The 25,641-nt window shown below is 34.1% G+C and overlaps 1 pseudogene; it reads right to left on the bottom strand.

The window, feature by feature from the left end:
* Positions 1-15,961: 15,961 nt before the first annotated feature.
* Positions 15,962-16,707, bottom strand: LOC118636337 (annotated as a pseudogene).
* Between the last annotated feature and the right edge of the window lie 8,934 nt (positions 16,708-25,641).

The following is a 25,641-nucleotide window of genomic DNA, read 5'->3' on the forward strand; positions in this document are numbered from 1 at the left end:
CATTTTTATTACTAACTGATTTTTAGAGATAATCCACCATTTGAATTAGTATTAGTGATAAATTATTTTCAAGTAGCATTAATCATACTCACAGGAAAATTAAAATGTCATAAAATGATAAAGTGTTAAAGAAACAGTATCTTGCATATGCATCACCAGTGTGTGCTCAAAAATGTTTACAAAAGACTATTTTTAAAATAGTATTAGGAGGTGACTTAACATTCTATTCATTCTTTTAGCAATACTTAATACAATTCATTATTTTCTATAAGTGAAAAATTGTATATACCATATTGTGATCATTATTTTTTTTTAAGAAATAAGTAAAATAAGAGAAGACCACTTAATTTTTTCTATTGGATTAGTTTTCTAGGTGTTCCTTTTATAAATATAAGAGTTCTTTTTTAATGTTATTATTGCAAAGATTCTTACTGAATAGAGTCTAGAGTTCAATTCACAAATGAATTAATCTTTTCATTGTTTGATTTCAAGATAATTGTGGATATTGTAAGGTTATTAAATAGTGTATAGGTATGCTCTTCCACAACAAGAATGTGTGCTGTTTGGAATTTAATAGGAAAAGTCAGTAAAATAGAGTCCTTTAATTTTAAAAGTATTTATCATTTCTTATTCTATGTTATCACATTTTGGAATATCAGAACCTTATAAATTCAATGTTGTTCACATATACAGTATATTGAGACTCCAATTTTAAATGTGCAGACATTTGACTCAAAATTTTAAATAAATAAAATATTTAAAATACTATATAGGTCCCCTTCTAATTCAGTATCTTAATAGAAAGATAAACATTTTAAAATATTTTAAATATTTTATACTTAATAAATGGAAAATATTCCAATAGATCAAAATTCCTATGATAAACTGTGAAATAAAAGTAGGTGACTTTTGCATATTATAAATTATGCCAGGAAAGTAGGAAATCTATGAATATTAAGCAAAATGTCTAAAAAATAGGAAAAAAAATGATGGCTTTCATTGCTAGTCTTCTTTTTCCAAAATAACCTGATTCAAGAGAAATGGTAAGTTAGAAACAAATGAATACCAGCTAATAGCTCAAAAGTCATGATTATATTGAAACTGCACTTGCTGCAGTTTCTCCAGACTATCCTATTCAGTTAATAAATTTAGCCTTAATTTAATCTTCTTAAACAGTATCCTTTGTAGAACAAAGCAGACTTGACTTTGACTTCATTTACACATGGCTAAATATCTTTTACCATGATATATCATTATGATCAGAGAAAGGATGACCATTGAGAAAGGCTATCCCAGAAGAATGTGAAGTTTAATATTTATAGTCATGAAGTTATTTTTTCATTAAATTTTACAATGTGCTAAACACAGATTTTTTCAACAAAAATTTTATTCATCCTATTTAAAATTAGATCATTACTTTGAACCTATCTAAATTTGTTCTACCTAGGAAATCAAGAACAACAACTAAACAAAAGCTAACATTACTTAGCCTGATCGCTTATTCTAGAAATATTTCTTCTTTCCTCTGACAAATGTCTTTAATGTTCAGTCACTGTTTCCTGTCTTCCTCTTTTTTCCTTTTTCCACCACTCATACTCTTCTTTATTCCATGAATTGGTTTAGGTATATATAACTGTTCTGAAAGTCATTGTCTACAAGGTCAACAAATTCAATAGATATTTTTCTGTTCTCAATATCTGATCACCATTTGATAATTTAGTGTTATTCTGGCTCTCCTTGGCTTTACTGACATGGCTTTATCATTATGAGTAGATTTTAACACTTTATATTTTGGTATAAAATTTGTTTCCTATTTAAAATGTGTTAGAATACAAATATTTAATAAAGCTATCAGGCCTTTCAGAAAAGGGTTTGAAATAAAATTAGTATTTAGTAACAATACATTTTAGCCACCTATGCTCTGAATGCTTGTACATCTTTTATTCTTTCTGATGGCAGCTGTACTCGTTTATTGTACTTTTAAAATATATATATATATATATGTTTTCATTGATTTTTTAGAGAGAGAGGAAGGAAGAGAGAGAAACAATGATGTGAGAGAGAAATATGCCCTCTACTGGGGATCAATCCTGCAACCTGGGCATGTGCCCTGACCAGAATCAACCCAGACCTCTCAATCCATGGGACAACACTCAGTCCATGGAGCCACACCAGCCGGGCTCTGTACTTCTTTATATATATATATATATATATATATATATATATATATATATATATATATATATATTTAAAGGAGTGTCTGCCATCCATCAGGCTGCATGTTTCTTTAAGGCATCTGCCTGGACAACTTTGTCTATAATAGTCTCTTCAGAGCCTATCATAGCACTTAGGAAATAGTATGTACTTTATAAATATTTTCTGAATAAATGAATGATTTGTATAAAAAGCATATTACATTGAGTACAAAATTAACTGTCTCATCAAATCTGAGGACCAAATTTGCAGATGGTTTTATAATAATTTGAAAGTTTTATGATATAGAAAAGTTAAAAAAATATAAAAGCTAAGCTGTTCCAAAAGAAGTTGCTTAGAAATAGTTATATTTTATTTAAAATAATACCTGCTTTAACTAGTAGTAAAAATATACTTTAGAAGAATTTTTTTTTTTATTCTTGAGAATGCAGTCATTTTTCTAATCTCGAAGTCAAGATATATGGAGGTCATACTGAAATAAAGACATAGCCAATTACTTTAATCACCTTCTCTTCTAACCAATATGAAAATATTATCTGGGACACATTTGAATAAAAAAATCAAAACAATTGACACCCCTAAATTACTGGAGGCCAGAATAAAAACTAAAGTCATCCTTTTAATTTTCTGAATGAGGGAGATAAACAGCCCTTGGCTAAGGCACAATTAAGCCAGTGACAGCTGCACAAACCTGGAAAGGTCTTTGATACAAAGATGGTTTAATGTTGTATGGCTGTTATAACAGAGGCACGAGGTAATGATTTACAGTACATTTGAATGAAGGATTATAAATCAAAATGGGAAATAGAAAATAACAGAGGCTAGATCAGGATAAATTTATAAAAAAGTATCAAGAAATACATCTAATAGTAAGCATTTACATATTGCTTTAAAAAATGTAAACAGTAAGTAATGCTCAATTTTGGTCGTCTTAATAGCATACTTTATTGTTTCACAAATACAAAAAAAACTTGCTTGTATCTATCTTATGTAAAGCAGCATTATCATTAATTCACTTGTCAGCCTGCATTACTGTGATGGAGGCACCTCTACAATGTGTTGGTAGTATACTCAAACTGAAGGTTCAAATATTTTAAGGAGCATATAGACATCTTGGAATTTTATTATGCAAACTGAAATATGTAAAATATCACCAGGAAACTTCTTAGCTTTATATTTAATTACTAAATTGTCTTAATTCTTCAAGTTATGATTGCATGCTTACAACAGGCTACTTGTTGGTATTCTGCATCTAGTCTACCATACATTACATCCAGGAAATCTCTAGCACCTGACAGTATCCTATATTGTTTCTATGACATAAAAAAAAAAAAAAATCTGCCAGGTAGTATTCATAGTTTAAGCCTGTCCTAATCTAATTCTACAGCCTTCATACCCAATAAATTATGTCCTACATTTTCTTTCCAACCATGCTTATTCACAAGTCAATCTTTGCTTATGTAATGACTGTGGTTTGGTATATAAATACAACCTCTTTATGCCTATCCAAATTCCACATTTTCATTGAAATCCAGGTCAAATTCTACCCCCTGTTTGAAGACATCTTCAGTTAATCTGGAGACAAATGACCTCCTTCTTCTCAGAACCTTTGTAATACTTAATAGTTGATACTACATAGCTTAGCTTTGAATTACACCCTATCTAGTTTTATAAATTAGTTTAATGTAAGTTAGCCTTTCTTTCTAATTGGATTTAAGCTTTCATAATAGTGGGTAATATGTATGGTATCTCCTCTGAATCCCACTGCTCCCATACCTGTAGGTTTATATAGTAGGTAAGTTGTTGATGTATTATATTGAATCCTTCCTTGTATAAAAAAAATGGTTTCAGATATCATTCTTTTAAACATAATTTTACAATGTTTAGCATTTTTTAAATGAAATAAATTGTTGTAGAATCTAACAAGTGCGATTTCTATGACTATAATAATGTTTTCCTTCCCTCAACTGACAAACTTCTGGTGATACAGACCCTTCGGTTGTGAGAAATTCATTAGAAATTTATCTTGAAAAATTCCTAGAATTTAATTTATTTTAGAAAAGCTTTACATGCCACTGAATACTTTAAAAAAATGATAACAATACTAATACTTTAGGGAGCTTTATTATTAAAATATAAACTGATGTTATGTTTCTACTGAGCAGGGATTATTACTGTCTCTAAAGTTGGAAAAACCAAGGTATCTAATGCTTAATGCCTTTTCCTAGCTTTTATGTAGCATGCATCTACAGACCCCCTTGTAAGGATTTCAGTCAGATTTTTAATTGTTACTCTCTAAACCATATTATCAATATAATCTTAGCTTTAATACTTGATGACTATCTTAGCATTTTACCATCAATAAGAAATAGTTTATATTCATGTGTCCAGTAGCAGCATAACTTTGCACTGAAGCATTCATATTTTTTGTCCAGTGTTCCTTAAACAAAAAGTATATATTTTCAAGATGACCCCCTAAAGTTAAGGAACAGTGTGGTACCATGAACTAAATAAAAGAGGAACCTAATTATACAGCAGGTTGTGTACATATCAGAGGGAAAATAAAAGAAACTGTCATTTTTTGAATACCTAATATGTACCATAAACTGAACTTGATGTTTTAATAATAAGAAACTAAAAATAATATTGCTAAATAGAAATTATTTTCTCCTTCTTATAGACACAAAATTGAGACTTAAAGATAAATGACTTATCCAAAGACACATAACTAGTAGGTGGCAGAGGTTAGATTTCAATGGGAATCTATTTGATTTTAATGTATTCATAACAATGTTATTAAAGACACATAATCTATCAAAGAGAAAGTTTATCACCTGCCACAATCTGGAATCTATGATACAAAGGGAATATTGGTCTGGGCCAATTATTTAGGCTCTGTGCTTGACAACCAGCTTGATATTGTCTTATCTGATTGTAGGATGCTCAGCCTGAAATATGGAGCAGTAACTGTGAAAAGAAAATAAAGAAATAACTTGATCTACAGCTTATTTACTAGAATTTTAGCAACCAAAAATAGTCTGCTCTGTTATTGAAAGAAAAATTTTTTGATATTGGGTTCTATTCATAGGCAAGGTAAGTTAGAAAATTAAACGCTACCAGAAATTAATAAAGAGGCTTTGTCCAAAATTAGCTATAATACTTATATGTATGAACTCTTTGCTATTCTATTTTATGCAACTAAATTATTATGATGGAAGAATTCCATATTTGTATTGTTGAGGAGTTTGCTTACCTGGTTAATGTTAGGGGTGGAGAGAGGGAATGAGAGAGAGAATCAGAGAGAATCCTTTGTAAAACTGAGGTGTCATGCTTTTTTCATTCCTCTATCTACTGAATACTAATCCAAGAGCTTGGTTACCTTCCCATCATAAGTATGCAAACTTTTTGTTGTACTTAAACATTAATAATAAAATGAGAATCTTTATAAGAGATCAATTGCTTCTTCAATCACATTCTGTGGTCCTTTCGTTTCTTTCTCAAGTGAATATAAGTTCCACCTATACCCTACTCTAATGAAAATTATAGTCTCCAGGAAAGCAAAATCTTCATGAACTTCACACATTTCTATTTCAATTTGAAATACAAATGTAAAAATAATTAAATTATATAGAATTAATTAAAAGTGTACACTTCTTCAAGAAAAAGAAGTCAAAGAGGAGTAAATGGGGAGATTAGGAACAACTATAATACTGTCAACAATAAAAATACATAAAAAGAAAAATAAATTATATTTAAAAAAGAAAAACTTCATGTATAAAATAATATGCCAGGTATATCCTTTATCTCCAATAATTGAAAATTATGAAGAAAAAAATGTTCTTTTATAATAACAAGAATTGTTATCACATACTTCTAACAATGCTTTGGTCTCTATAGAGCAAAGGCAGAATATTGTTTAAATTACATTTTTACTAATTAAACATACATTATTTTGCAAATCTTTCTATGTTTGTTTTTGCCAAAGTAATAATGCTTTAGTCTTGGGCATATTCTTCTATGTGATTGACAGGCCCTGTCTAGAGGGACAGGTATAAATTATTATACTTCAGAATTGAGTAAAAATAAACTCAAAGTATTGTGTTTTAACAGTTTTGATCTCTGGAACGTGGATGTTTCTATTATACTTTTACTTAGTCAATACTAGTGAGGGGAACAAAAATCATGACTATGATACAGGCAAACAAAATTATAATTTCAATTTTACTTCAGCAATTCATTATAATTCTTAAAGAACTCCCTAATTTAGAATTCTAGGAACACGGAGGTCAACTGTGTTAATTTCCCAACAAGGTGTAGAATAGTATTAACCTTTCCTTATGAATGGATAAATTCCAAAGTCTTTCAGTTTGGAGCTTCTCAAAAACAAAACAAAACAAAACAAACAAAAAAAAAAAACTAGTCCTCAAAACCTTGGCATGCTCAAGCATATTTTCTGTGGCATTCCTATCATAAACCCTTCATTTTGGTGTTCCTCTGTTCCTTTTCAAGCTTTCTTTTGCTCCCTATTTTCCACTTTCTTCTATTCTCAGTTATTTGCCCAGTATAATCACTCTATTTATTGGACCCATCCAGAATTTTAGTGGGACACAATGCACTGGATATGTCCTTCCATCTCTCCTCACAAAGATGAACATGTTCTAGTTAATCAACCAACTTATTAATTAGAATGTTTCTACCACACTATATTCAGCAAAATTCACTGTGTACCAACACTGTGAGGCTATGTACTAAACACACCAAAATAATGTTCATTGACCCTAATGAGCTAAGTATAATGGAGATATTAAAAAACAGCCAGATATGATCTAATAGAATAAGTGTTATAGTTGAGATTTTTAAAAATGCCATGGGAGAATGGAAGAAGGAGTAACAAAACACATCAGGAAAGGCCTAACACATTTTTTTTTTTTTTTTTTTTTTTGTATTTGAAGGGAGTGAGGGATGATCTGGCATTTATTTCACAAAGAAAATGGTAAATTGGCATTCCAGACACGAGGGTAGTGTGCATGTAGCCACAGAGATATAGAAGAACACGGAATTTGAAAGGAATATCAAGTAGCTTGATCTAGAGTGATGGATCCTTAAGAACTGAAGGACAGCCAAGGACGAGTTTCCTGTGTGATCTTGCAAGCCAAGCATGCAGATTAAGGAACTGCAAGCAGTTCCTGAAACGAATTCTTGAAACTGTCTCAAAGGTTCATGAGGCCCATTGTGTTTCCACTATAGAGTAAACAAACCATAAAACTTAAAAATTAAATAATAACAACATTGGAAATAGTCACTGCTTGATTAGCATTATTTGTGCGCATATAGTTAAAGGTTAGATATTAACATAAAGATAATCTCTGTTATGCATTGTTTGTGCTAATGTAGTTACTCACATCCTCTGCAAATGTAATTGTTAAACATTGTAATAAAAGCCATGGTGAGTTTGAGATCAATGCTACATGCCAGAGAGAGCTGTAGCCCTCCATTCATCTTGAAAACATCTTGCCTGCTGATGCTTTCTTCTCGTCTCCGATCATGCAACACTAGAGCATATGGATTGTGCTACGGAAGTTCAGGTTTGACAAGTAAATTAACATCACATTGTAAAAGTCTGTGGGATCTCATCAAAAAAGTTAATATTCATTTGTGGACAATGATGGATTATTTATGGCACTATATAAAGTATAATGCTCAACTTTTTTTTTAATCTTTATTGTTGTATTACAGATGTTCTTCCTTTTTTGTCATTAATCTCCTCCTTTGTGTTGAGGGTGAATAGGTAGGGTTACCCTAAAACAAACTAACACCTTCAGAATAGTTCCATAACTCATATATAAACTCTCCCGTCTATATCCAGGTCAAATGTTCATGCATCCAGACAGTTTTAAAGAGGTATACAGTATAAATAAAACCTCCTGCATTGAAGCAGGTCAGATAAGAAGGTATTTTTGACCTCTTCATATCAGTATAAAAAGGACACCCCGTTAGCTATTGCATAGGGCCAACTCTGAAGGCCTCTGCTTCTGTTTGTTTTTCATGGTTGTTTTTAAGAGTACATAATCATAGATTCTATATGTCCGATGGCCTGGGGACTGGCGCCAAAGTGCTCGACCATTGTCTCGCTTGCTCAGCCTTGTCTCCCACCCTGAACAGCCTACCTCGAGCTTGTAGATTAACTCCCATCTTGCTCTTATGGATTCACATTCCAGAGGCTCCATGCATAGCTCCCGCAGGGCCAAACCCTAAGGGACAAATTCCAGCTACAACAGGCAGATATAAAAGACACAAGCCCCTACATTGAGCGCGGCTTCTAGGACTCGACCCCCGGAGTCTGTGAACCCGCCCGGAGTGTACCCAATAAAGCCTGATCCCTGTTTATTCGGCTGATTGGCTCTCCAGTCTCTTCTCTGTTTTATTCGGTGGCGCCACCGATTCCTTACACTATAGATTGGAGGGGTATATTAGAGAGCATCTGGCCTGATCTTCTCCCAGTATATGAATGCCCTATATATCTGCCCACCATGAGGAGATTAAGTCTCTGATTTAAAAGATTCAGCAATGCACAGTGAAATATTTCTGTGGAAAGTCAATTTATTGTTTGGCAGTTCGTGGCACTGAAAAGATTGCTCTTATAAAATCAATATATTTTTGTCTTATCTTTCATTTACTGCTTCTAATACTGCCATTGAGGAAATGAAAAAATAGTCTATCCTTTCCTACAAAACAATCTTTAAATACTTGAGGGCAGCTATCATAACTCTCTTTTATTAATGCCCTACTGTATTTAATCACATATACCCTTTTACAGTGTTAAAATTAATACATCAGAGTTGGATTATTTGCTGGATCTTTCTAGTCCCAGGAGAAAAAGAGCGTTTCCTTGATGAAACATATTTATCTAGACAATGTAGGAAGAAATGTGTGTGAGAATTTTTACTACGACTTTTAAATGAAAATCCCATGCTCTGTTTTTCCAGAAAAAAATCCAAGAAGCGTGATATTTGATATTCTTGGGTTTCTTTACTACCACACAAGAGTAGATAATTATGAAACAGTTATGTAAAATGAGCTATCCAATGTACAAATCTGAAACCTAACATTAGCAGGGTGAAAGGAAAGCATATTTTTTAGTTGTTCATGTTTGATATTCCATGCAGAGCAGTAAATCTGAATGGTGCATATATCTGCATGGGATTGATTATTATTTTGTATAAATTAACATCTATTTACATTTTATAAAAGAAGGCATGAGACATGTTTTGTTCAGGCTTTCAAAACAATTAGACTAAACCACTTAAGCAATATGGCATCATGTGATGTTTCTAAATATTTAAACTGGAAATCTACAGATGAAAAAACTAGTAAATAGAATTAAAGTCTTGTAGAGAAAATTATCCAGATGTACCATTAATCCATTAGGAAGTTATATAAGGATGAAAGTGAAGGGAAAATGCAGTAAAACAACTCTTCTCCATAATGCAACAAATTAAAATGCTAATAACTGCTCAAGCAACATTTAACTGGTCAAACTCTCTTAAATCTATTTAAATTCCATACATTTGCTCTAGGATATAGAGCTATACTCATGTCAATATGAATAATAGAAATGACAAGAGAAGATCTAGTTGAAGTAAACTGAACAACATTAATTATAACTGCAAAAATGAATGATGAGCTCATTGTATTATAAATATGGATATTGGTCTAATCAGTGTTCACTTTTTCATCAATTCACTTTTTATTAACATGAATACGGCCTATATCCATCTAAGAAGAATATGAATTATCTTGACAGAACACAAATATAAATCAAATAAATTCCATCTTTATTAATTAACTGGATTATTTATCTTTTCTCACACTAAAAATGTTGGTCAAGCCCTGGCCTGTTTGGCTTAGTGGTTAGAGCATCGGCCTGTGGTCCCAAGAGACCCAGGTTCAGTTCCCGCTAGGGGCATGTACCTCGGTTGCAGTTTGTCCCCAGCCTTGGTTGGGTCGTGCAGGTGGCAGCCACTCGATGTGTCCCTTTTACATCAATGTTTCTCTCTCCTCCTCTCTCTCCCTCCCATTCTATCTGAACCAAAAAATTGAAAAATGTCCTCTGGTGAGGATAATAAATAAATAAATAAATAAATAAAATCAACAAAGAAAAAAAAATTAAAATGTTGGTCAAATATTTCTCTCAGACCTTTGAATTGGTCCCTTTGCATTATAGCAACAATCAAACCGCTATCAATGAGACACTAACAAATTTTAAAGAATCTACATAGTAAAGGAGACCATTAACAAAAATGTAAAGGCACTTACTAAAAGGGAAAAGATATTTGTAAATCATGTATTTGATAAAGGGTTAGTATTCAAAATACATAAAGAACTCATACAACTCAAAAGCAAAAGACAATCCAATTTAGAAAAGGGCAAAGGATCTGAATAAGCATTTCCAAAGAAGACATACAGATGGCCAACAGACACATGAAAAGATACACATCACCATTAATCACCAGGAAATCCAGGATTACAACACAGCAGTTAGACAATCATATACTTTACTAAGTGATCCTCCTGATATTTCAAGTACCTACCTTGTTATTATACATAGTCATTAAAATATTATTTATTATATTTCCTGTGCTGTACTTTACATTCTTGTGACTATTTCTTAACTACTAATTTGTACTTCTTAATCCCCTCACCTCTTTAATCGAGCCCCCAAGATCTCCCTCTTTTCTTGGAACTATCAATCTGTTCTCTGTGTTGGTTTCTATTTTGTTTATTTGATCTTAAGTTTCATACATAAGTGATATTATATTGTACTTATCTTTCTCTTTCTGACTTATTTCACTTAGCATAATACCCTCTAGGTCCATCCACTCTGTCACTGATGCTAAGATTTTATTATTCTATATGGTTGAGTAGTATTCCATTGTATATATGTCACTACTATTTTTTCCACTCATCTATTGATGGGCACTTGGATTACTTTCATATCTTCACTATTGTAAATAATGCAATAATTAACATAGTGGTGCATATAGTCTTTGAAATTAGTGTTTTGGGTCTCTTCAGGTATATACCCAGATGTGGAATACCTGGATCATAAAGAGTTTTATTTTTAAATTTTTGAGGAACATGCATACTGTTTTCCATAGTTGCTGCACCAATCTACATTCCTATCAAGGGTGCACAAGGGTTCCCTTTTCTGCACATTTTAACCACAACTTGTTTGTTCATTTATTAATGATAGTCATCCTGACTGGTGTGAATCTTATTATTGTTTATTTTATTTTATTTTATTTATTAATTAAATATTACATTTCATATTATTTTCTATTAGTTTCAGGTCTACGGCATAGTAGTTAGACAATCATATATTTTACAAAGTTTTCCCTCCAATATTTTCATCACGCACCTGGCACTATGCATAGTTATTACAATATTATTGACTATATTCCCTATACTCTACTTTACATCCCTATGGCTATTTTGTAACTATAAATTTGTATTTCTCACTGTGATTTTAATTTGCATTTCTCTGATTATTAGTGATATTGAGCATCTTTTTGGCCATAAATATGTCCTCTTTGGAGAAGTGTCTATTCAGGGCCTCTGTCTGTTTTTTAATTCCATTGTGAGGTTTTTGTTGTTTGTTTTTGTTTTTTTGTTTGTTTGTTTGTTTGTTTGTTGGTGTTGAGTTACATGAGTCCTTTCTAAATTTTGGATACTAAGCCCTCATCAGATGTATATGTATAATTGGCAAATGTTTTCTCCATCCAGTGGTTATCTTTTTATTTTGTTGGTGCAAAATTTTTACTTTGATTTGTCCTATTTGTTTATTGTTTTTTTTTGTTTGTTTGTTTCTTTTGCCTGAAGAAATATGTCAGCCAATATTGCTAAGAGAACTACCAGAGAGTTTACTGCCCAAGTTTTCTTCTAGGTCAGAGTTTTATGGTTTTGAGTCTTACATTTTAAGTCTTAATCCATTTTGAGTTTATTGTTGTATATGGTGTAAGAAGGTTATCTGGTTTCATTTCTTTTGCATTTTTTTGGTCTAATTTTCCCACCACCATTTATTAAAGAGACTGTCATTACTCCATTGTATGCTCTTACCTCCTTTCTCAAATATTAATTGAACAAAAGGTGTGGGTTTATTTCTGAGCTCTCTTTCTTCTCTTATTAATATATGTCTGTTTTTAAACCAGTACCATGCTGTTTTTGTTACTATAGTCTTGTAGAATAATTTGATAGCATGTAGTGTGATACCTCTAACTTTGTTCGTTTTCAAGAATGCTGTGGTTCTTTGGGGTCTTTTGTTGTTCTATATAACTTTTTGGATTATTTTTTCTAGTTCTGTAAAATATTTAGTTGATATTTTGATAAGGAGGGTTTTAAATCTATAAATTGCTTTGTGTAGCATGGACATTTTAACAATATTAATTCTTCCTGTCTATGAGCACAGTATATGTTTCATTTATTTGTATCTTCAATTTCTTCCTTCAGTGTCTTATAATTTTCTGAGCACAGGTCTTGTACATCCTTGTTTAAATTTATTCCTAGGTATTTTCTGATGCAATTATAAACGGGAGTGATTATTTTACTGAAAGTTCATTATTGGTGTATAAAATGCAATCGAATGCCTTGGCAGGAGGCGGCCAATCGATGTTCTCTCTCATCAATGTTTCTATCTCTCTCTTCCTCTCCCTTCCTCTCTCTAAAATCAATAAAGAAAAAAAAAAAAGTCTCCATTTCTTCTTTTAAAAAAATGTCTCATGATTAGAGCATGTATAACCAATACCCATTTTAACCCTAAAAATAATCTCAATCAAATAGACATTGAGAATTCTTAACATGCATTTATATTTTGTCTTCAAGTGAGTTTCCTCTTACTAAAGGACAGATCTATTTCTCTCACATTTTATTTCTTTACCTACAGTGCCTAGAAGAATGTTGAGTATATAATAATTGAACGGGATTAATTGTAAGCAGTGTGACTGCAAATATTTTATACAAACAGGTTGCTGGCACAATATTATTTCCTCTCAGAATCCTACATGATATATATATCTATCATGGATAGATATATAGAAATGGATACTGATGGGAATGGAGAGGAGAGAAGAAAAGCGAATTTCAAGGATGACAAGAATAATTTCATTTGGTTTTATTACAGATTCAATGTTTACAAAATGCTGAATAGCAAAAGCTGTCTGAACCAAATGAAACAGTTCTGTTCTGTGAGCTAAATCCCCCAACTCATCAAACTCTGCATCCCACTTCTTCTGTGCCAAGACAGAAGGTTACACAGTAAAGCTGAACAAGCAGCATGGAATTTCCTCTCACAAAGACAATTTCTGGCTCTCATAAAGCAAATACTTTCCAGAGGTGCAAGTGTGTCTAATTTCCTCATGGGTTCAGCCAGTTATTTGCATTGTTACTTGAATCTCTATTGCTATAAGCCCTAGTTGCCTAATCTGTACTAGCAATTTAGTTCTCTAGAGTATGGTAAATCTACAGTTCAAAGACTTCAACATTTGTAAAATGTTAGATGTCATTCAAAATCTCATTGCATTTAAAATTGCTTGGGAGCTTATCACTGTAAATAGATAATAATGACAGCTTTTTGCTTAGCAGATTCCCTGGAATATTATCAACTCTATGTTGTAGATTCTTTGGGCATATCTGGCATTTAAGTATCTATAACTGTGAGTATACTATGTACTGATATTTCAGCTTTGATACTGGCCTATGGGGGGAACTTTTAAAATAATCTCTTTCTTCCAGTGCAGATCTCTTATTTCAGCTATCTAAGCTCACTTACCTCTCCAGAAAAGTTTGGAATGAAATTTAGGAATGAAAATAGTTTCCAGAGTTTCAATAGCTCTATGGGTAATCTACATTGGTTATTTCAATGATTTTGAAATATCTGGTGGTGGGGAGTGTTCTTATGGTCAGTTTTTTTTTTGTCTTTATTGATATTAGAGAGAGAGAGGAAGGGAGAGGGAGAGAGAGATAGAAACATCGAGGAGAGAGAACATTGATTGGCCACCTCCTGCATGCCCCCCACTGGGGATCAGGCCCACAATCTGGGCATGTGCCCTGACTGAGAATCAAACTGGTGACCTCTTGGTGCATGGGTTGATGCTCAACCACTGAGCCACACTGGCTGGGCCTTATGGTCAGTTTTATATCCCATTGCCACTGCTAGTGAACAGTAGTCGCCAATAATGCAGCTCTTGTTATTTATGTACATCCACAAAAATATTTACTTCAAAATACTCAACAAATTTACAAGTTACCCTATACATGCTAATCAAAATATCTAGCTTCACTTTGAAAAACATAAATGATATGTACAAAAAGTAATTTCAGACCTAGAAATGTACATTTTATATAAAGTTCATGTATATTTTACATGAATTAGAAAGATTGAATCCTAAGTATTTGGAATATAACCTCTTAGTACCCAGATAGTAATTTGCTTTATAAAAAGTTCTTGTTTGTGTTTCTAGTTGGACTTTTATTTCTACTCTAGATATGAACAAATTTCTGATTGATTTAAGGTGTTCACAGGTGAATCAGTGTCTGAACATTAAAATAAGTCAAAGAAATTGTGTTATTGAGTGTAAAATATGACACTGATAAAGTACTACCTGAGATAATATGTAAGGGATACAATTTATACTGACTTGGTGGCTTTCTAAAGAAGGAAAATCACTTTAATTTCACTGGCAGTCTCATACTTGAAATAAAAAAGTGCCAATTTTTAATACAAAAGATTGTTGTAAATTATATTTTTACTTTCCTCTTAATGTATGGGACAGATCCTTTATTTTCACTAGTTGAATAGTATTAGTGGTGGTCAGGTACATGAAAATTCACAGACTCCCTAAGATGTACATTTTAAAACAAAATATTGAAAATTGTATGGCCCCAACAATTTGTTAATTTCCTTTATTAGACCAGCGTGTATCAAAACAATGTTGGAAGTATGGTTTTGTAGGATCTTGTATGATCTAATGTATATACATAAAATTTAATGATTTTGATGAACTAAATAAAAAGTATTGAGTAAGTAAATCTGCATACCAATTTTTTATTAACCCCCAGTAAGTATTCTAAGGTCAAGTTTTTACTGTCTTAAGTTTTAGAAATTAGTGGACAGGAGCCTGATTTCAATTATTTTGGTGTACACTCAGATATGTGGTTAATGTTCTACTTTTTAATTTTTTGAGGGAAAAATTAAACTGGTTTCTATATCAGCTGTACCAGTTTACATACCCACCAAAAGTGCATATAGGACCATTTTCTGCAGATCCTCGCCAAAATTTATATTTTCTTTAAAAAATAACAACCAGCCTAAGTTGTGTGAAATGATCTCATTGTAGTTTTAATTTGCATTTCCATGGCGATTAGTCATTTGAACACATTTTTGTGCCATTTGCATTTCTTCTTTGGAAAAATTACTATTCAAGCTATTTGTCCATTTTAATAAATTATTTCTTTTTTTTTTGGCAGTAAAAATAGTATTTTATTTCACCCCCTCCCGCCCAACGTCTCCCGTCAACACCCAGTACACTTCCCCCCTCTAGTTCCCACAGCAACCTTACAATCAGAAAAAAATAAGTTTCGGGGGCAGGATTGGGGGGGGGGGGAAGGCGGTACCAGTAAAAATAGGCAAATCACAATAGGAATTTTTCAAAATAGGTTATCCACTTAGTCATCTTTTTCTCTCTCCTCTTCAGGTTCTCATTTTCGCTTCTGACCCCTTTCTTCTTCATCCAAGAGTAAAAAGGCTGCCATACTACCAAGATGTTCTTCGTCTTCCTCATCGTCTACTTCCCAGTCGTTATAACCTTCTTCATCCTCTTCCTCTTCACTCACGTCCTCCTCTTCACTTTCGTCCTCTTCTTCCTCATCCTCTTCATCTTCCACTACCTGAGCATCCTTGTCATAATCTTCCTCATCCTCCTCCTCCTCGTCGTCGTCCAGGCCCTCTATAAAGCCCTCGGCGTCTGAATCAGGGGCCTCCTTTTTGTCCTGGTCGTAGCCATCGAGATATCAGAATTGTGGGAGGAGCTTGAACACATTTTGTCCGTAGTTGTTCAGGTCGGTTACCTCACAATTGAAAAGGTCTAAGATCTTGCGGTTTTCTAACTTTTTCAGTGGCTCTATTGTGCCGAGGTCTTTAATTTTGTTGCTACTTAAATTTAGATGCATGAGGTTCGGACACTTTTCTGCCAATACTTCCAGGCCCCCTGAGATTCTATTATCGCTTAGTTCAAGCTTCTTAAGTTTATTTAACTTTGGTAAGTTTGCGACTGAGGTGAGGCCTACGTTGATTGTACTTAAGAACTCCAGTTCTTCAAATTAATTTGTGAGGCCTTTGATTTTGCCTTCATTAGACCGACAGTTGTCCAGGATAAGCTCTTTCACCTCAGAGGGCGCCCTGTTCCACAGCTCTAAATGAATCCTTTTGGCCATGTCCATCTCTTGTGCTCTCTCTCTGCAGAGGCTCCCGCGCTGGAGGAATTCAATCAATAAACCCCGAACCCACGGCCGCGTGTTTTAGGACTGTGAAGGCTCTACCAGTTCTGCTTGGTTCTCGAGCCAATAAATTATATATATATGTTGTGATTTTGTTTTCTGAATTCCTTATACATTTTGGATTATACACACACACACACACACACACACACACATTGCAAATATCTTCTCCCATATATGTATTGCTTTTCCATTTGGTTGATTTTATAATTGCTCTGCAGAAGCTGTTTAGTTTGATGTAAGATTTTTCCCCTTGTTGTCTTTATTTATTTATTTATTTATTTATTTATTTATTTATTTATTTTTGAATATGTTTTTTATTGATTTTTTTTTTAGAGAGAGAGGAAGGGAGAGAGATATAGAAATATCTATGTGAGAGAGAAACATCGATTGGCTGCCTCTTGCACGCCCCGCACTGGGAATCCAGCCAGCATGTGCCCCAATCAGGAATTGAAACAGGACCTCTCAGTCCATGATGACGATGACTATGACACTCAATCCACTGAGCCACACTGGCCGGGCTCCCCTTGTTTTCTTTCTTTTTTTTTTTTTTTTTTGTTCAGGTAGAGTGGGAGGGGGAGAGAGGAACAGAGAGAGAGAGAAACATCGATGTGAAAGGAACACATCGAGTGGCTGCCACCCGCACAACCGACCAGGGCCGGGGACAAACTGCAACCAAGGTACGTGCCCTTAGCAGGAACCGAACCCGGGTCTCTCAGGACCGCAGGCCGACACTTTAACCATTGAACCAAACCGGCCAGGGCTCCCCTTGTTTTCTTATAGAATTTTTACAGTTCCAAGAATTACAGGTTTTTAATTTATTTCAAGTGAATTTTGTGCTCAATGTAAGATAGAGATCCAATTTTATTGTTTTGAATGTGAATGTACAGTTTTCCCAATATAATTTATTGAAGAGACTACCCTTTCCACAGTAAGCATTCCTCGCTCACTTGTCAAATATTGGTTGATAGTATACGCCAAGGTTTAATTCTAGGGTCTTTTTTTTATTATTTTGGTACATGCCCCTAGCAGGAACTGAACTCGGGACTCTCTGGTCCACAGGCTGACACTCCAACCGCTAAGCCAAACCAGCCAGGGCTATTTCTAGGCTTTTGATTCTGTCCCTTTGGTCTATAAGTCTACTTATATGCTAATACCATTCTCTTTTGATAATTATAGCTTTGTAGTGCAGTTTAAGTCAGGAAGTGTGGTGCTTCTGGCATCGTTCTTCTTTATCAGAATTTCTTTGGGTATTTAGGTTCTTTTATGATTCTATGTGAATTTTAGAATTTTTTTCTATTTCTGTGAAAAATGGCATTGGAATTTTTTGTTGTTGATATTAATCCTCATCTGAGGATAATTTTTGCATTGAATTTTAGAGAGTGGAGGAGAGAGAGAGAGAGAGAGAGAGAGAGAAGCATCAATGTGTATCACATTAATTCGTTGCCTCCCACAGGCGTCCTGACTGGGAACAGGGATCCAGGTACATGGTCTTGACCTGGAATTGAACCCATGACCCTTCAGTGCATGGACTGATGCTGTAAACACTGAACTACACCAACCAGAGCTTATGTATACTGGCCAGGTGATATGTACATTTTTAAAATATTAACTCTTTTTGCCGTGCTAGTGTGGCTTAGTGGATTGATCATTGTCCCATGGCCTGAGAAGTCCCAGTTGGATTCCCAGTCAAGGCACATGCCAGAGTTGTGGGCTCTGTCCCCAGTAGGGGTTGTACAGGAGGAAGCCAATGGATGTTTCTCTCTCACATCAATATTTCAATTTCTCTCTCCCTTCTCTAAAGAATCAATAAACATATTTAAAAATATGTGTTCTTTCTGAACCATAAACACAAGATCTTTCTATTTATTTGTGTCTTCTTCAATATCTTTCATCAACGTCTTATAGTTTTTAATGTATGGATCATTCAACTCCCTGGTTCCATTTATTGATAAGTGTTTTTTTTTTTCTTGATCCTATTATAATTGAGATTGATTTCTATTTTTTTTTTCAGTTAGATCATTATTAACGATAAAAATTGCAACTGATTTTGTTTTTTGATTTTATATCTTAAAGCTTTAACTAACCCATTTATTTGTTTTTGGAAGACTCTTCAGTATTTCCTATTTATAAAATTATGTCATCTGCAAAAACAGACAATTTTAATTATTATTTACCTCTTTGGATACATTTTATTTATTTTTCTTTTCTAATTGTTCTGGTTATGACTCCCAGCACTATAATTAATGAGAGTAGTGGGAGTGGTTACCTTATTCTTGTTCCTGATACTGCAAACAAAGCTTTCAATATTTTATTCTTGAATATGATGTTAGCTATGAGCTTTTCATATATGGCTTCTATTGTGTTGAGAGCTGTTCCATTTATACCTAATTTGCTGAGCATTTTTATAATTGAAAAGATTTTATATTTTGACAAATGCTTTGTCTGCATCTATTTGGATATGCATAAGATTTGTATCCATTTTGTTAATGTCATGTATCACAATTATTGATCAGAGTATGTTTTATCATGCTGCTTCTTAGTGATAAATCCAATTTGATCATAGTGTATGATCTTTTTAATGTACTATTGAACTTGGTTTGCTAGTTTTTATTGAGAATTTTTGTATCTGTATATATCAGGAATATTAGCTTATAGTTATATTTTTCTTATAGCATCCCTTTTGGTTTTGGCATCAGAGTAATATTGGTCTCATAAAATACATTTGGAAGTGTTCCTTCCTCTTCAAATTTTTTGGAAGGAATTGGGAAGGATTGGTGCAAATTATTCTTTAAATGTTTGGTAGAATTGACCTATGAAGTCATTTGGTTCTGTGATTTTTATTCTAGAAAAGTTTCAATTATTAATTCATATGACCTGTCTCTGACTACAATTATTCTTTTTTTAAGTTAATTAATTAACTTATTTTTGATACCTTTGTTTCTCATTTTTCCCGCACTGATTCTCCCCTCCCCCGCTCTCCTCACCCTGTCCCAAATTTGTTGTCCATGAACTTTGTTCATGAATACATGCATATAAGTTTTGTGGTTTCTCTCTGCCTCAGGACACCGTGTTCTGAGGATTGTCAGTCTGTACCCCACTTCCACATCTCTGGGACTACCCCATTCTTCAGGCTGTTATGTTTATTGTATTCCACAAATAAGTGAGATCATATGATACTAGTCTTTCTCTGTTTGGATTGTTCCACTTAGGATAATACTTTCCAGGTCCCTCCATGTCATCTCAAAGGATAAGAGATCTTTCTTTCTTACAGCTGCATAATACTCCATTGTGTATATGTACCACATCTTTTTATCTATTCGTCAACTGATGGACGTTTGCACTGTTTCCAGATCTTAGCTATTGTAAATAGTGCTGCTACGAATATGGGGGTATACATATTCTTTCTGATTGGTGTTTCAGGCTTCTGAGGGTATATTCCTAAAAGTGGAATCACTGGGTCAAATGGCAGTTCAATTTTTAATTTTTCGAGGTAACACCATATTGTTTTCCATAGTGGCTGCACTAGTCTGTATTCTCTCCAGCAGTGTACTAGAGTCCTCTTTTCTCCACACCCTCGAGTACACTTCTTGTTTGATGATTTGTTGATGGCGGCCATTCTGAAAGATGTGAGGTGATACCTCATTGTTATTTTCATTTGCATCTCTCTGATGTTTAGTGATGTTGAGCATTTCTTATGTCTATTAGCCCTTTGTATGTATTGTTTGGAGAGGTGTTTATTTAATCCCTCTGCACATTTTTTAATTGGGTGCTTTGTATTCTTTTTGTTGAGTTGTGTAAGCACTCTCTATATATTGAAAATTAACTCCATATCTGATATGTCATTGGCAATTATGCTGTCCCATACAGTGGGTTGCCTTTCCATTTTGATGATTGTATCTTTTGCTGTACAGAAGCTTTTGAGTTTATTGTTGTCCCATGTGTTCATTTTTCTCCTTTGTTTCTGTTGTCTTAGGTGATATATCAGTGAAAACTCTGCTGCGAATGATGTCTGAAAATTTGTTGCCTACATTTTCTTCTAGAATTGTTATGGATTCATGAGTCACATTTAATTCTTTTATCCATTTTGAGTTTATTCTTGTGTACGGTGTAAGTTGATGGTCTCGTTTCATTTTTTTTTTTTACATGTAGCTGTACAATTTTCCCAACACCATTTATTAAACAGGCTGTCTTTACTCCAGGGTATGCTCTTGCCCTCTTTGTCAAATATTAATTGAGTATATTGCCTTGGATTCATTTCTGAGTTCTCTGTTCTGTTACACTGGTCTATATGCCTGTTCTTGTGCCAGTACCAGGCTGTTTTGATTACAGTTTCTTTGTATTATAACCTGAAATCTTGTAACGTGATCCCTCCAACTTTGTTCTTCTTTTTCAAGTTTGTTGTGGCTATTTGAGGTCTTTTGGTTCCATATGAACTTTTGAAGTATTTGTTCTAGTTCTGTGAAGTATGTCGTTGGTATTTTGATGGAGATTACATTGAATCTACAGATTGCTTTGGGTATTTCAGATATTTTAATGCTGTTGATTCTTCCAACCCATGAACAAGGTATGTGCTTCCACTTTTTTATATCTTCCTCTATTTCTTTTTTCAATGACTTGAAGTTTTCTGTGAATGGGTCCTTTATTTCTTTGGTTAAGTTTATTCCTAGGTATCTTAATTTTTTGCTGCAATGGTAAATGGTATTGTTTTTTAGTTTCTCTTCCTGTGAGTTCATCATTGGTATATAAAAATGCCATCAATTTTTTATATTAATTTTATATCCTATTATTTGCCAAATTCATTTATTAAGTCTAGTAAATTTTTGGTGGAGTCTTTGGGTTTTCTAAGTATAGTATCATATCATCTGAGAAATAATAACAATTTTACTTCTTTCTTTCCCATTTGGATCCATTTTATTTTTTTCTCCTGTCTGATTGCTGTGGCTAAGACTTCAAATACTGTGTTAAATAAGCGTGGCAAAAGTGGGCATCCTTGCCTTGTTCCTGTTCTTAAGGGAAAAGCTTTTAATTTTTGGCCATTGAGTATGATGTTGGCTCTAGGTCTTTCATATATGGACATTATTATGTCTTGATATGATCTCTCTATTCCCATATTGCTGAGCGTTGTCATAAATAATGGGTGCTGGATTTTGTCAAATTCTTTTTTGGCTTCTATTGATATGATCATATGATTTTTATCTTTCATTTTGTATATGTGGTGTATCACATTTATTGATTTGTGAATATTGTACCAGCCTTGAATCTTTTAGATGAATCCCACTTGGTCTCGGTGAATAATTTTTTTGATGTATTGATGGATTTGTTTTGCTAGTATTTAGTTCAGGAGTTCGGCATCTAAGTTCATCAGCGATACTGGTGTGTAGTTTTCTCTCTTTTTAGTGTCTTTTTCTGGTTGTAGAATTAGAAATATCCTAGACTCATAAAACGAGTTTGGAAGTCTTCCTTCTTGAGTTTTTTGAAATAGTTTGAGGAGAATGGGTATTAGTTCTTTTTTGAATGTTTGGTTAAAACTCCCCCGTAAAGCCATCCAGGCCTGGGCTTTTGTTTGCTGGGAGAGTCTTGATAACATCTTTAATTTTTTTGTTGTTGTTATTAGTCTGTTCAAGTTTTCTATCACTTCTCGGTTAAGTTTTGAGAGACTATGTCTTTCTAGATATTGGTTAATTTTGCTTAGATTGTCGAATTTGTTGCAGAATAATTGTTCATAATATTTGTTAACAATCCATTGTATTTCTGGGTGTCAGTTACTATTTCTCGTCTTTCATTTCTTATTTTGTGTATTTGGGTTCTCTCTTTTTGTTTCTTGATGAGTCTAGCTAAGGGTCCATTCATCTTGCTTATCTTTTCAAAGAACCAGCTCTTTGTTTCATTGATCTTTTGAATTGTTTTTTTTTGGTCTCCATTCCATTTATTTCTGCTCTGATCTATACTCTTTGCTTCCTTCTACTTGCTCTGGGGTTTTCTTTTTCTTTGCTTTATAGTTCTTTAAGTTGTGAGGTTAGATATTCTCTTAAATTTTTTTCTTGCTTCTTGAAGTAGGTCTCTATTGCTATAAACTTCCCTCTGAGAAATGCTTTCACTGCTTCCCATAGATTTTGTGTTGTTGTGTGTTCATTTTCTTTGGTTTCCAGAACGTTTTTAATTTCTTCTTTGAACTCCATGGTAACCCATTCATTGCTCAATAACATGCTAGTTAGCCTCCATGTTTTGATATGTCATTGTGTGTTCTTGTTGCACTTGATTTCTAGTTTCATGCCATTGTGATCTGAAAAGATGCTTGATATGATTTCAAACTTCTTGTACTTGTAGAGACTTAGTTTGTGCCCTAACATGTGGTCTGTCTTTGAGAATGTCCCATGTGCACTTGAGAAGAATGTGAATTCTGTAGTTTTGGAGTGTAATTCTCTGTATATATCTATTAAATCCATTTGGTCTAGCACTTCATATATAGTCTGTGTTTCCTTGTTAATTTTTTCTCTAGAAGATCTTTCCAGTGATGTTAGCAGGGTGTTGAAGTCCCCTGCTATGATTGTATTGCTGTCGATTTCTTCTTTGAAGTCCTCCAAAAGATGTTTAATATATGTTGGTGCTTTTATATTGGGTGCATATACATTTACCAAGGTTTTATCTTCCTGTTGTATACATCCTTTCAATATTATGTAGTGACTTTCTTTGTCTCTAGTTATGGTCTTCATTTTGAAATCTACTTTATCTGATATGAGTATTGCTACCCCAGCTTTTTTTTTTTTTTTTTTTTTTTTTTTGCTTTCCGTTTGCTTGAAAGATTGTTTTCCATCCTTTCACTTTCAACCAATGTGAGTCTTTTGTTGTGAGATGGGCTTCTTGTGAACAACATATATATGAGTCATGCTTTCTTATCCAGTCAGCTTTCTGTGTGTTATTATTGGAGCATTCAAACCATTCATATTTATGGTGATAATTGATATGTACTTATTTATTACCATTTTTGTTTACTGTGGTTCTATTTTTCTTCCTATTATTTCTACTAATTACAGCAGTCCTTTTCCATATCTTGCTGTGCTGGCTTGGTTTTAATATATTCCCTTAGCCTTTTTTTTTTTTTTTGTCTGGGAAGCTCTTTATTTGACTTTCTTTTTTGAATGATAGCCTTGCTGGGTAGAGTAGTCTTGGATTCAGATCCTTGTTTTTTATGACCTTGATTACTTCGTGTCACTCCCTCTGGCCTGTAGAATTTCTGTGAGAAGTCAGCTGAGAGTCTTATGGGGTTTCCTTTTTAGGTAACCTGTTGCTATCTCTTGCTGTCTTTAGGATTCTCTTTGTCTTTAATTTTTGGCATTTTAATGACTATGTGTCTTGGTGTGGGCCTGTTTGGGTTCTTCTTACTTGGGGCTCTCTGTGCTTCTTGAACTTGAATGCCTTCTTCCTTCATCAAGTTAATAAATTTTTCTGTCATTATTTCTTCAAATATATTATCAAACCCATGCCCATTTTCTTCCTCTTTGGGGACTTCTAAGATGCAAATGTTATTACGTTTTCAGTTTTTCCACATTTCTCTTAAGCTATCTTCCTTTTTTTTAATTGTTTTTTTTTTTTTTTTTTTTCCTTTTGGTTTTCTGATTGGTTGATTTTTTTCTACCCTGTCTTCTAATTCACTAATCCGGTCGTCAGCTTTCTCTACTCTGCTGGTACGTCCTTCCAATGTGTTATTAATTTTTGCTATGTCATTCTTCATTTCAACTTGGTTTGTGTTCAATGTTTCTATATCTTTACTCATGGTGTTGATGTCCTTATTCATGCTGTTGAGCTTGCTCAAGATCATGGCTCTGAACTCTACCACTGATAATTTGCTTTGCTGAATTTCATTTATCTCATCTTTGATAGAGTTCTCTTCTTCTTTCATTTGGGATTTGTTTTTTTGTTTCACCATTTTGGATATCTCAGTGGGTTTTGGAACCTCTCAAATTTCCCCTCTGGGTGTTGGTGTTCTGCTGTTTGTGGCTCCCTCTACCGAGTTTTGATTAGCCTGGGTGGGCCCACTTTAATCACCACTGTCAAGTGTCACTTTAGTGGGTAGATTTGCATGTCCAGGAAAGGTTCAGTTATCCTCTAGCTTTTTCCTGGTTGTTATTAGTCTGAGTTACTCAGTGCCCTGGAATGTAGCCCTGGTGTTCTGGCTAAGAGGACTTCCAGAGGATGGAATAGATGCTGCTTGTTAATAAGCCTCCATTTTTATTTCTTTTCCTCACCTGGGAAAGGCTTAATCTCTGAGGGGGTGGGCTGCTGCTTTTCCCCACAGCTCGGCGAAGAAGCACACTGGCCACTGTCCTTTGTGTCCGCAACTCAGCAAAAAGTCTAAGTGCCCACCAAATCCCGGATGTTCCTACAGAGTTCCAGCCCAGTCTGCCGTTCCTCTGCCATAGCCCCCAGATGAGTGGCTATAGCTATTTTAGCCCTCTGTACTGGCTTTCTGTGCTGTTGAGCATGCTTGGTCTTTATTCCGCAAGGGCGCTACTCACAACTAAGATTGCTACTGTCTGTGGGCTCCCAGCCTGCCACCCTCTGGTGCCTCTGCAGATTTTACTTGTGTCCCTGGTTATATGGTCCTGTCCTGCTGCTTTTCTGGTGCTTTTTTTCGAGGATTTGTCTTTATTTTAGTTGTAATTCCCATTTGGTCCTGGGAGATTGTATGTGTAGCTTCCATTCACTCCACCTCCATTGTCACTTCCTCTATGCCTATGTTGTGGGCAGCTGGGCTGCACTGGCTTTTCTGGTGCCCCTGCACCCTGCACCTCCTGCGGGTAACTGGATCTCACTGTCCCTCTGGAGACCTGGATCTATGCCTATGTTATGGGCTGCTGGGTTGCAAGGCCTCTC

Source organism: Molossus molossus, unplaced genomic scaffold, assembly GCF_014108415.1.
Source record: "Molossus molossus isolate mMolMol1 unplaced genomic scaffold, mMolMol1.p scaffold_m16_p_2, whole genome shotgun sequence".
Lineage (NCBI taxonomy): Eukaryota > Metazoa > Chordata > Mammalia > Chiroptera > Molossidae > Molossus > Molossus molossus.